This window comes from Rhopalosiphum padi, chromosome 4 (assembly GCF_020882245.1).
Source record: "Rhopalosiphum padi isolate XX-2018 chromosome 4, ASM2088224v1, whole genome shotgun sequence".
NCBI classification, from domain to species: Eukaryota; Metazoa; Arthropoda; class Insecta; order Hemiptera; family Aphididae; genus Rhopalosiphum; species Rhopalosiphum padi.
In genome coordinates, this window is record NC_083600.1 from 3,641,962 (window position 1) to 3,655,172 (window position 13,211).

The 13,211-nt window shown below is 24.7% G+C and overlaps 1 protein-coding gene across 1 annotated transcript in view; it reads right to left on the reverse strand.

The window, feature by feature from the left end:
* LOC132929280 (chaoptin) overlaps positions 1 to 12,879 on the reverse strand; it is an 85,484-nt gene extending 72,605 nt beyond the window's left edge. The window contains exon 1 of the mRNA XM_060994529.1: positions 12,623 to 12,879. The gene's annotated coding sequence lies outside the window, so the exon portion shown is untranslated. The remainder of the gene's footprint in view (positions 1 to 12,622) is intronic.
* Between the last annotated feature and the right edge of the window lie 332 nt (positions 12,880 to 13,211).

Genomic DNA, 13,211 nt, shown 5'->3' on the forward strand with positions numbered 1-13,211 from the left:
ACTCGTCTCTTTACTGAAAGGAGCACCTCCCTTGTCGTTGTCTCGGTCTTGCCTTTGTGATGCCACCAAAAGGTCGGCTCATTAATTCAAAGTTGTCTTACGCCCGTCCAAACGTTAAACAAGCGACCAATTTACGGTGTGGTCAAATCGTGAAAATTTAAAATCGTTTTATTGTTACCAAAGCTAACGTCTTCGCTGCGTTAGAATTAACGAAGATGGCAATGAGAACTCGTCTAATTAACACATCAAAATCAAAACTATTAAAATTGTTCCATGGTAAATACATTTGATTGTCAACACAAATGCAAATTTACTCAATTAAGACACTGTGATAATATATTTTTATTTTATACATAATTATGTATACGAACGCATATTTTAATAAATCATAATGCATCATTTAAATAATACAATTTATTATAAATATGAATAGGATTGTTTACTCAATTGTTATTTTTTCAATTTATTTTGTAAATAAGTAATAATTTAGCGTTTTTTTTCTGTTTGATTATATAGATGTATTTTCTTATCATAACAATAAATAGTTATAAGTACCTAATTAAAACGAAAATAACAAAAATAAATTAAAGTAATTTAAAAACTTATTTATGATTATTTTATATAATAAAAGAGAATTAATAGAACACTTATCCATCTATAAATACAAATCAACCAAAAGAACGTTAATTTATCATTTTGTCAATTTAAATATAATGTTTAATTAGAAATATGGCCATTTGTAAACTAAAAGGTTTTACTCTTTATACGATAAAATCTTAGTTATGATTCGTTATAAATCGCATTCAAAAAATTGTATTTTATGATTACCATTAATCCTTGATAAAAATTATTAATACGATTTAATCATAACACCACAGGTACTAGTGTTTATTAAAGAGCATAATAATGTTCCAAGATAAATTGGCATATATCCAAAATGTTTTGATTAGGGTAGAGGATGTATGGTTTTCACACAGTAATCTCTAAAGTTGTTACTTGGCAGTTTATTATATTAATTATGTACCTACGTTGGAGTTTTTTTTTTTTTTTAACATTTGCCGAGAATATCATATAATGATTAAAATTATAAAAATAAATTCATTATAATGTATAGTCCACTGTAATTTACCGTTTTTCAATAGATTTGTAACACGGTAAAAACCAAGAAAGTCGATCTGCTGTATAGTAGATATCAATTATTGATGTTCCTCATAATTGAATGGGTTAATATAACGGATGTGTTAAATTTGAATTCAATATGATCAATCATTGTAGACAAAAAAAAAATAATTGGTGGACACATATAATATGCAGTGTCGCGGATTTTGAACGAGTTTTGAGTCCAAGACTGTTATAGTGATCCTATATTTCTACAGAATAGATATAATATCGCATATTTATTATTATTATTCAGGTTATTAATTTATTTACCTGTTAGTTGTATGGTAAGTTGAAATTATTTTTTCCAAAACAACGCATACATTATATTATTAGTTGTTATAATATTATTGTATCACGTGTTATTAATTTATACCTCAATACCTACCTCGCACCGTATAATGGTGCAAATAGATTCGTGGTATAAAATGTTCTTAAATTAGCCTAAATATTTAAAAAAAATTAATTCTGTATAGTAAATGTTAATTTAAGTAATAGTAGAATGTTTCAAGTTTCTTAATTTAATATTATTTGAATAAAATAAAATAATAAAATATTCGTTGAATATCGCAAAGAAGCATTTTTTGTGCTATAAAAACTGCCAACAGGCACATAAAACACACACACACACACACACACACACACACACACACATACACACATATATAATTCTATAGAATTGTATATATTATTAAATCATGTTCTCGTTTTCCATGTATAATATTGTCTCACGATAATATATTATGTATAATACCATTATTACCGATTATTGTAGTTTCATATCGGCTTATACATTTTGGAAAAAAATCTTTATTAAATATTTTATAATAATAAAATATAGTAGAATAATAACAGTTTTCTTGAAATGTACATATTATATTATGAAAAATATTCATTAATTTATAGATTAAAATGTAAATTATTGGTGAAAATAAAATGTATCTAATATTATTATGATTTAAATTCGATTATTTTTTTCTGAAAATTGAGTCATAACTGAATATTCAATTTCGATAAATAATGCGTTGCAGAATATAACGAAAACAACTTTTTTTAAAACAATAGGGACCTACTTATACTATTCTTAACGTCATCATATTATATAGTATTTTTTTAAATTTCAAATTATTTCCATGTACTTTTCCAATAGTAGATAACGTAATTCGAATGACAAACGACAATAATTTCAAACAAGCAAATCAATTTTAAAAATATTAAATATATTATTGGTTATTGATTATTTTTTTTTTTTTTTAACAATAATTTATGAGCATTAATAAAACATAAATATATATTATATATATGCGTTTAAACTTCTGATTGTCATTCAAAATACAAAATAGAATTTTGTTTTTAAAAATAAAGTAATTGTTTTATATTTTATAATAAAAAAAATAATAACATAAACTTAAAACAGGATTTACTGGTTTATATTCTTAATATAGGTATTTTAATTGTATACCTACTGTTTAAATATAAAATACTATACCTATTATTTTCAATCGCATTGCTCATTTTAATGTAGTTATTGCTGTGTTTTAAAGCGTTTAGGTTGTGGTCATATAATTTTATTTACAAAAATTATGAAAAATCGAAACTTTTTTTTAATTCATGACTTAATACATATTATTATGTTTTATTTGAGAATTTTGCTTCACCGATTTTCTATAACATCAGTGTATTGCGTGCACAGCTACAAAAAATAAACCTACCTGTGTCATTACAGTGGCCAAAAAAAAAAGGTTAGTGGTCAATTCGATAAAAATTTTCATTTATTTTTGTTAAACTTCAATACACTTTTATTAGACATACATATAATAATATGTAAATATGTATTTGTAATATTATATAGGTACCTACCCTTAATTTATCCAAAAATGCCGTGACCATTTGATTATAATTGGTACCCAACCGGGTCAATGGTACCCAGTTTTGGGAGTTGTACTCATAATTATACGTGTATTGACTTTCATGATGTAATCTAAAATTAAATTGCTTGACCTAAACGATTAATTATTCAGTGTGTGATACAGATGCTATTAAAAATATTATGCAATTTATAAGTCGGCAATAAAACACAATGACAAATCGAATTAATTAATAAAAATACCTTCATAACCCGGTTGGTCTGCTATACATGATTCAACTAATCCCCCCTAAAAAAAATATATATAAATAAATAAAAAGGGAAGTAGGTATAATCACCCTGCTGTACAGTTTGAGGGTAACTCATCATTGAGTAAGTTATACTGTAATATATGTTTTAAATTTGAATTGAACGATAAACCGTTGCATAGGTACGAAAACGGTTCTAAACGAAGATAGACAATCTATGATATATTTCGAATGCTATTAAAGTAATTTATTTTACTGATGGTAATAATATGGCAGGATAAATTATTTTTTGAATTAATTAATGTCGAAAAATTTGCATTTTAAAATTCGGTTATATACAATACACCACAAATAAATTTAAAAAATAATTTTTTTAAATTATAACAAAATAACAAAATCGTTATTTCTCGTTTACATATATGAATGCTTTCCAATTTTAACTTAAAATTATAAAAACCATTTATATATTTTTTAGATTTTTGGTTTTAGTATAAACTAATTATGAACAATCTTGTATTAATTTTTCAATCATTAGGTTTAATAAGAATTGAAAATTTTTTATATTTTAACTACTAAATGATTTAAAAATTTTCGTAAGTTTAACGATTTTTTTTTAGCATTCAGTTTTCTTTTCAGACAAAAGTGTCATCAATTGGTGACTGCTTTTCACAAACTAATTCGTGTGTTTTGTACGATTAATTAAAAACTCATTTTTTGTTAGGTTTTTATGATCTTTTATATATATAATATACCTATGGTTTCCTGTATCGAATTTATTCATTGTGCCACTACAGTCTACAGATTGTAAATTTCAATAAAAATATAAAAATAAAAAACATTCAGTTTTTATTATACAATCTATAAATACATTTTTAAAATAAATTTAAGTGTCGTAAAATACTTTAGTGGCTTTAAATACATGAATGAAGAGACCTTCCAATGAAGGCACTTCAGCGTGGGTGTGTTGGTTTTCAGTTAGTTAATAGGGCCCGACACCACTTACATTTTAGACGCCTCTTAGAATCATCAGGGATGTGGGAGGTAGCAAGTTCCTGTAAGAGTTGTTGCAGTGGCTTTGGAGATGAGCAGTGAATCTTTTGTAAAGAGTGTTGGCGTCTTTGGATGATGATTTTTTAAAAATGAAAACTAACTTTAAATGGTTATAAAAATAATATGTTGTGACTATGTATTTTTGATATTTTTTTTTAATGGTAAATGAAAATGTACAAGGAATTTCGCATTCATTTTTCAAGGTATTTAACTATTCAATTTTTTTTAAGTTAAAAAAAAACAAAGTCGTTTTTATCGAATACTGGTTTTGCATAAAAATTTTCATTTTTCCTTATTTTTTTCAATTAATGTTATTATTTTGAAACGTATTAAAAAATGTTTACATGTTACCTCTGAAAATATCAATGAGAACTAAATCACTACCAGAAAACAAGTTGAAAATCAAATCTCTTTTATTGTCCAAAAAGCTGAAAAAGCAATGACTCTTAGGGAAAAAAACAAACACATCGTTGTAAAATTATAATAACTCTGCTCAGAATTTAAAATAATGTTTAATAATTTAATGAAGTTCTATACAAATATTTCTGTAATAGTGACAGAATAATTATAAAGCTAAACTATTGTTTTACAAATATTTTTTATGATTATAATAGATATATACAATATAATCAAACAAAAAATTTAACTTAATTTTAAAAATCGTTCATGTAGTTAATTAAATCATATTTATAATAAATAATAATGAACAATTTTCAATATTTTAAACGCATTCAGTAAATTTATAATTATATGAAACAATTCAAGCAGAATTTTTTTTTTTAATTGTTTGAAATAAAATACTATGTAGTTATTTTAATATATGTTGTCAATACATTATTTTTTTTTTAAATTTATTTATTGAGTAATCATTGTATTGAATAAATATATTTTTCGTATAAACATATGATAACGAAAATAAATTCAAAACATCGATAGTCTTAGTCTTAAATAATACAATATTATTAGTGATTACGTTAGTAGGTTGCATCTATTGTAATTTTTAACTGAGCATTAAAAATCAACGCTATGTATAGTGAAAATTAAGTAAATTTTCATTGAGAAAATGTATTGTACTATTGAAATATCTGATTTATTAAACATTATTAAATTAGTTTAAAGAAAAGCTATGTTGATTCAATTACAGATTTTTCAATAAAAATATAGTACACTGTGATATATTACTATATTATACTATAAATGCATCAACTTTCTTAAGTTATTATAAAATTGTATTGTTGTCGTACTTTTATTTTTAAAATATTAATCAATATAACATTATAATTTAGAAAAATATATTGCAGAATAATAACAATAAATATATAATGTGGAATAATAAATTTATCCGAACGAGAAAATCAATTTTAAATTTTAATATTATACTTTGCTATGATATCGAAAAAAATGTATTAAAATAATTAGTATTTTTATTATTCATAACTATTTTTTATATACTACCTATCATCTATCTAGCACCTTTACACAGTATTTTTCATTGATTTATTAAAATATTTAAATCAATAAAAATTCCAACCGAATACTTTATACTAGATATTAAATTATTAATTTGTTATTTAACATATTTGTTTTTAGCGTTAAACATATTTTGATTATTATACTGCATATTAGTATTGTTTATCCAGTTGTATTATCGATAATATATTCAACGATGAACAGTGAAACTCATAATTTGGACGATTGCCATATTTTTCAATAAAAATCATATTTAAACTATCTGACGTATAGAATATGCGTACATCCACATTAAAGAATAATTCTTCTAGTGAGTGAAAAATACCTTAAAAGACTCAAATCAAAACAACTTACTCTCTTGCTAATTTGAGATTTGAAATAAAATGAAAAAATAAAAGGGAAACACATGCTTTGAACGACAGTGTAAAGCTTTTATTTGTTCCCCAACGTTTCTAGAAACTAATTAAGTTTCCCTATCGAGCCAAAAATCTCAAACTTTGTACATTTCAAAACCAATCGCACAATAAAATGTTATACGCTTTACGATGATAATTTTCTTTACAATTAAAACCAACAATAAAATTGTTAGTTAAAAATTTAAGAAAAAAAATATACTTGTCTAATTTTGTAAATAAAATAGAAAATGGAGTATAAACTAATAATATTAAAAAATAATAGAATATATAAATATAAAATTATTGTCACCGTAAATTTCTTGAACTTTTTTTACAGACCTTTAATATTCAACGTTATTAACAAAAATAATTTTGTAAAAAAATATATAAATAAATGTTTTGTAAATAACCATAACAATGCCACTGCTGTCGAAAGTAACATTAAACAATAATAAACAAATATGTAGGTTAAAACAACTTTTGAATTTTGATGGATCATTTTATACGCGTACAATTTATTTATCAATTAATAAAATAAAATATTTTTAGGAATTTTTTTATTTATTAAACTTTTGTTGTACGCTTACTGACGTAATAGAATATTAAAAATAGTTTGATATTGTTCCTATTAAAAATATATCGTTGAATATTGATTATTATTTTCAAAAATATAGCATACTCTAATAATAGAGCTTATAATCATTAGGTATTTTTACGATTGAATTATTATTATATTTTTTTTTTTTTCAAACACATCGATAGGTTTTAGGATTTTATACATAAATTATGTATAAATAAATCTATGCATTGTGGATTTTACAAACAAAAATTTAAATATTTTGAGAACGAGTAGATATTTTTAATTTCAGCTATCAGTTGAAACTTTTCTGGCAGTTTAAATATTATTTAACGTTAATAATTTAAACACCATAATATTTATCTCTTTGATGTTTCTAAAAGTTATAATTATATAACTTATAATTATCAATTATTATTCTATTATATAAGAATCATGAATTTTATATAGTATATTGTCTTAGTTTCACGAACTAAATATTAAAATAAAGTGGTTTAACTAAAATGACAATGAAACATTTTAGACATAAATAAGTAATAACTATAAAACGTTAAATTTATAAAAAAAATCTTTTCAATAAATTAAAACCAAACACGTGTAATTAAATAATTGTATCATATCATATAATACTCTCCAAAAAAAGGTGTAGTGAATAAATACACTCGTTTAGATCGTGATTTTTATCCTAGTAAATTACTATTCCAATAATAAATGTAGTTATGCATAAACTATTGATAATATAAAATCATGTGTACCTTTTTAATATACTTGTCAAAATATTTCCATCCTTAATTAATTTAAATAAAATTAATCGTTCAATAATATACAATCATGTTTCATTTTAAAAACAATTTTTTTTTTTATGATCTTCAAGAAGTGAAGAAGATAATGGTGCCCTACTGAACATTTTCGTGTAATTAAAATAAATATTACAATAGCTACTTTATTAATAATATAATAGACGAGTATAAAGATATATAAATGTTTTAAGAATTAGAATTAAGCACATTACTTTAATATTATTTATTTTTTATATAAAAGTTCCCGTCAATTAAGTATTTATATTATATGGACCAATGAATTCGGTTAAGTCTAATATTTTGTTAAATTTACCGCATTTTTTATTATAAATTATTTTTCTACTATGATCGATGTGAAAAAAAAATAATTGTATGTCCCTATATAACAAATAATATACTATATTTAAATTCAAAAATAAATAAGTAGGTACATACATTATTATTATTTATTTACGGCTACGTGTTATATAAATCGAAATGAAAGGACACGTTGAATAAAACGTAATAGTATGTATAACATTATAATAATGAATAATATCCTCGATTGAATGATAGCGATTATTGTTATTTTATAATAAATACAAAAATATTCACTGAGAAATCGATTAATAAACTATAATAATTTGTTTTGAGATTTATATTTAAATGTTCTGAAAGCACAGCAACCCGCACTAGAAAACTATAATACCCGTCATACACATTACGCCATCGTAATATGGTATACCTAGTACCTATACGCATTGGTTGTTATTGGGGTGAAATCTGCAAATATGATTTAAAAGTTCTGTACTCTACTTTAATTGTAATTACTGCATCGCCAATTTTACAAAACGAATAGCAGGAAATTGAAGTGTACAGTCTACGTTTTATATTATGTATCTGTGAGTGTATTTTCAATTTCGTACCAATCTAACACTGTACAGCACATAATCGCGTAAGTAATGGTATTACGTAACGTTTCCCAAAGAAGATTCACCTAGACGTAATATTTTAACGTGAAATTATATTTCTATATACGTATTTATTATGCCAGTTGATCAATAATTAATGACAATCAATTTCAACGGCATATTAATAATTCTTCAATTTTCCTAAGCTACCTATTTCGTGATATTCAGTGATAATTTACCCATTACCATATACTATAGCCTTACTAGTATTTAACAGTATTTTTTAATTTAATTTTTGTACCTTTTATTGATAGTATTTTAACTAGTGAATATGAAATCAACATTAGTCAGTAGATACTATAATCTTCTTGTATTAATTTAATAGGTTAAGTTCGTCTATAAAGTAGTCAACATTTAAATTTAAAATCGACAACAAATGGTTAAGTATGAATTATAATAAAACACCAAATGTAAATAATTTAATTTGTAATTTTATAAAATTGTATTTTAAGTAATATAATATTTATAATATTTATTTATTTTAAGTTAGCTATTGTATTATATTATGATACATATAAATTATTATATACACTATATTTGTATTATTATATTTGAATAGCTTTACATTACTTACCATAAGTTTTAAATTTAATAATTAATGATTAATTAACTCAGATCATATATTATTTATTATAATATTGATACATTCATTTGTTAGATCAACAGCTGTTGATATAAAATGAATAGCTTTTAAAAAACGGACGCTTATCATTCTTAAGCAAAGAATCATTTGAATAAGAATTTTTAATTATAAGTGAATTATATAGAAGTCATGAGATATTTAAAATAATATGGATAACAAAGGTACCTATGATTATTAAAATTATAAAGGTACAACAATATAAATGACTAAAATTTAAAATATGAAGGTATATTATAGTGTATAGTGTTTTTAAACGATTATTTGAATTTGAATATTATTATTATTTATTTTACAGAAATTATTACAGTAAAATCGAGACATCAGTTAATTAGGACAACCGCTTAATTGCCAAAATAAACTTATGATTTTAGTGTAAATGTTCACCGCTTACCTGAGCCACGAAACGGGATAAATAAAGGACATTTTTATTGAGTATATATTAATATCAATTACCTATGATCGACAATCCGACAATAAACGCTATCGAATTAAATTATTAGATCAAATTGATGATGTTATATTTATCACGTTTGTGTTCAAATGTGCGATGTATCTATGTTAAATATTGTTTAATGCATCAGTTGTTAATTGTGTGTGGTGCGTGTAGTAATGACGTATCGTCATAGTAAAGATCTTTTGGTTGCGTACAAATTAGGAGTTCTCTACAAAATTAAATGAAATTAAAGCCACTAGGCTGTATTACTAGCTGTCTATCGAAAATTTCAGGACAGAAATCAACGAATAAGTGAATATTCGATTATATAGTTATTATGTTGTACAAAATATTATTTTATGTGTATTATTAAATCAGTGACAACAACAAACACATTTTTGTTTCGTTTTTTAAAAATTTATTTTTTCGTATTATTGGAATAACCACTTTATTGTGACCATATAACACGCAACCGGAGTATCCCAATAAAGCGGAATCTAGTGTATAAACAATAGTTAGGTATAAATAGTTCAGTTTTTAAAACCAATTTTATATAGTCATTAGTTATTTTAAATAAAATTCGGTCATTCTTTAAATGCATTAGTATTCGTTAAAACACTTATTATAATTATTTTTAATAAATTATTTAAAAATGAAAACTATAGACACTAAAATGTCCATTCACGCTATTATTATGCTAATTTTAAATGTCTTAATATAAAATATATGAACGATATTAACTTTGTCTGTGATAAATGAAAGAAAAAATAAGTAAGTTTATTTTTCTACTGCATTATAAATACTCACCAGACCCGAAAGAATATACGGTTGACTGAACGATGAGATTTTTTGGGGTTTTTTTTTTCACATAAACAAAATCGTTAAAATTATGTTATAATTTTTAACGTAATATATTATATTAAAAAAAAGAAATGCGTTTTAAAATTGGGTTGACGTGTATTTACTCCATTTATTGAATTATTGTATACACTTTTATTACAGATCGGTTGATACTTATGCAAAGGATCAACAGTATTGTTTTGTGAAAAATTTAAATAATTTGATTTCTTATTAACAATTTCGTATTTAATACACTCTAATCAGAATTTAATATTTTGAATTTATAATAATAATAATTTTCACGATACAATGCAACATAAAAATAATAACCATTAAAATATGTATTGTTAAAAGTAATATAAATTTAGGAAAAATACCGCAGGTAATAATGTCAAACGTCAAAAATTAAAGACATTTTATCAGATATTTATCTACACTATAAAAAAGTTCTAATAAAAGTAACGAAACATTTATAAATTAAAAGAGTGAATATCGTTAAAGTTTCAGGTAGCAAAAAAAAAACCCATTTACATGCGAGTTTTCGCGCTAGTTTATTTACGTACGAGAATTAACTCGTTTCTACGAAAAAAAAAACGTATCGTAAAGTAGCACGTGTCTACACGTACATCAAAATATAAACATGTTCAAATATTAAGAAATCGTTATTTTCCCTATATTATACAATTATTACGGACGTATATCGTGTAATCGTTAATCGTCATTCGTCTTGTTTAGATATAGATTTATCGCTCGTGTCACTCGTATATTTTTATAATAACATAACACCAATAGTTTTACTCACATAATATTATCATTAATTACGTATATTATATATGCATATTATACGACATAGAAGACTGTCACTAGTAACAATGACGAAAGCAAATAAAACAAAAAAAAACACTGAAATGTCGAATACAACGTTTATGGTGTATCGTGAAATACATAGTTACTCGGAAAATAAAAACTATTTATATATAGGTAATATGAATGTATATGTCTTCTCGGTTATGATAGCAACGACCGCTGACATGATCAAACATACAACGATTATGTCTATCTAATACCTATCTATGGTGAACACCCGAGAGATACAACTTCGGGTTATTCAATGAAAAACGTGTCTGTTTTTTTTTTAGGAGGGGGTAAAAACATACAACTGTTAAGTAACTACGAGTTTAGATTTCATACTTATGAGAACAAGAACGCATAGACTTCAAAATATAAATATTACGTAAACAAACTTACGAACTTTAAGTTGTCAGTAACTCAATTTTTTTCTCAAAATCATGATACTATATAGTATTACGATAGGTGTAAATTCTATTATTTTGTCAAATTTGAAAATTATTATTTTATATATTTTATTTTAATATAATTGTTGCCCACTCGGGTTTAAACGCGAATTTCTAGAACATAAATAGGCCAAACAATTTACAATTCATAAAAATATTTACCTAATTTAAATCATGAAGAGTAAATGTATCACATCTAAAACAATCTAACTATAGATTTGATATTTTTATAAAAATATCAAAAATTTTAAATTGTTATGTTTTAAAGTTATACTATTTTTTTACGATCTGATAATAATAAATAATGTTTCTATTTGTTGTTAATATTTTGTATTATAATATACTGATATTTTTATTTTGTTATGTTTGTTTAATGAATCTATATAATATTTATTTTTAAAACCACTATTTATATTTCATAATAGTACTAATATTGACGAGAAATTAACAATACTTCGTTTGTACATCGAAACCTTGTTTATCCAATAGGCAATAAATAATTTTAATTAAAACAGATTTAAAAGAATAAAAATTTAAAAATGTATTTAATAATAATAACATAATGTCGATGTGTTCCTATTAATAATAGATAATACATTTTTACTCACAAAATGTTTTTAAAACGATTTGTAATGTCTTTTTTTATAAAAAAAAAATTAAAAATTTGAAAACAGATTGACGGTAAAATTTGCAAGCGTTTAGGTCTTTTGAATTTTGAGGCTGGCCATCTGCAGTACAACGACTATTATAGGTATACCTACATGTTGCGTAATACTTGATTTAATTCACTCGCGGAGAACATACAATTTATTACTATAAATATTACAGTAATAATATTATAAAAAAATTGACAAAATTAAAAATATCGTATTTCAGACATTCCGGACGTCGTTTACCTTCTGGGACCATCGCAGACGGCAGACGCCTGAACTCTGGAGTTTTCGAAAAACGTTCGGCTGTCAGCGGACGAAAACGGGACTGGACCCACACGCACTCACGGACATACATACACGTAAGCTTCCGGACTATATATTGTTATGTATTCCAATCGAATAACGACAATAATAACGATAACAATAATAATTCGTGCACGCCGAACGGACACTCGCGAGCGACCAACGACCACGGCGACGGCGATAAACACGGCGCACTGTCGCCGGTAGACGTTTATACCGCGTACCGCCGCCGCCGCCGCCGCCGCCGCCGCCGAATCGCCGCGCATGTCGTTCGCTGTACCGCGTACATCGTCGCAAAAAAAAAAAAAAATTTTGAGCGGACTTACGCGAAAATGCACACACGCGATTATAACGAAGAAGATGACCGTCGTCAGGACGTGGTGTGTATAATGTGACAGGTATGTTCGTCGGGGCACAAACGCACATTATACGCTGCAAGACGACTCTCCAATTATATAATATAATATCGTGTTATTTATATACGTATATATTGTGGGGCCGGCAACGCGGGCGGTATAATCGAATTATT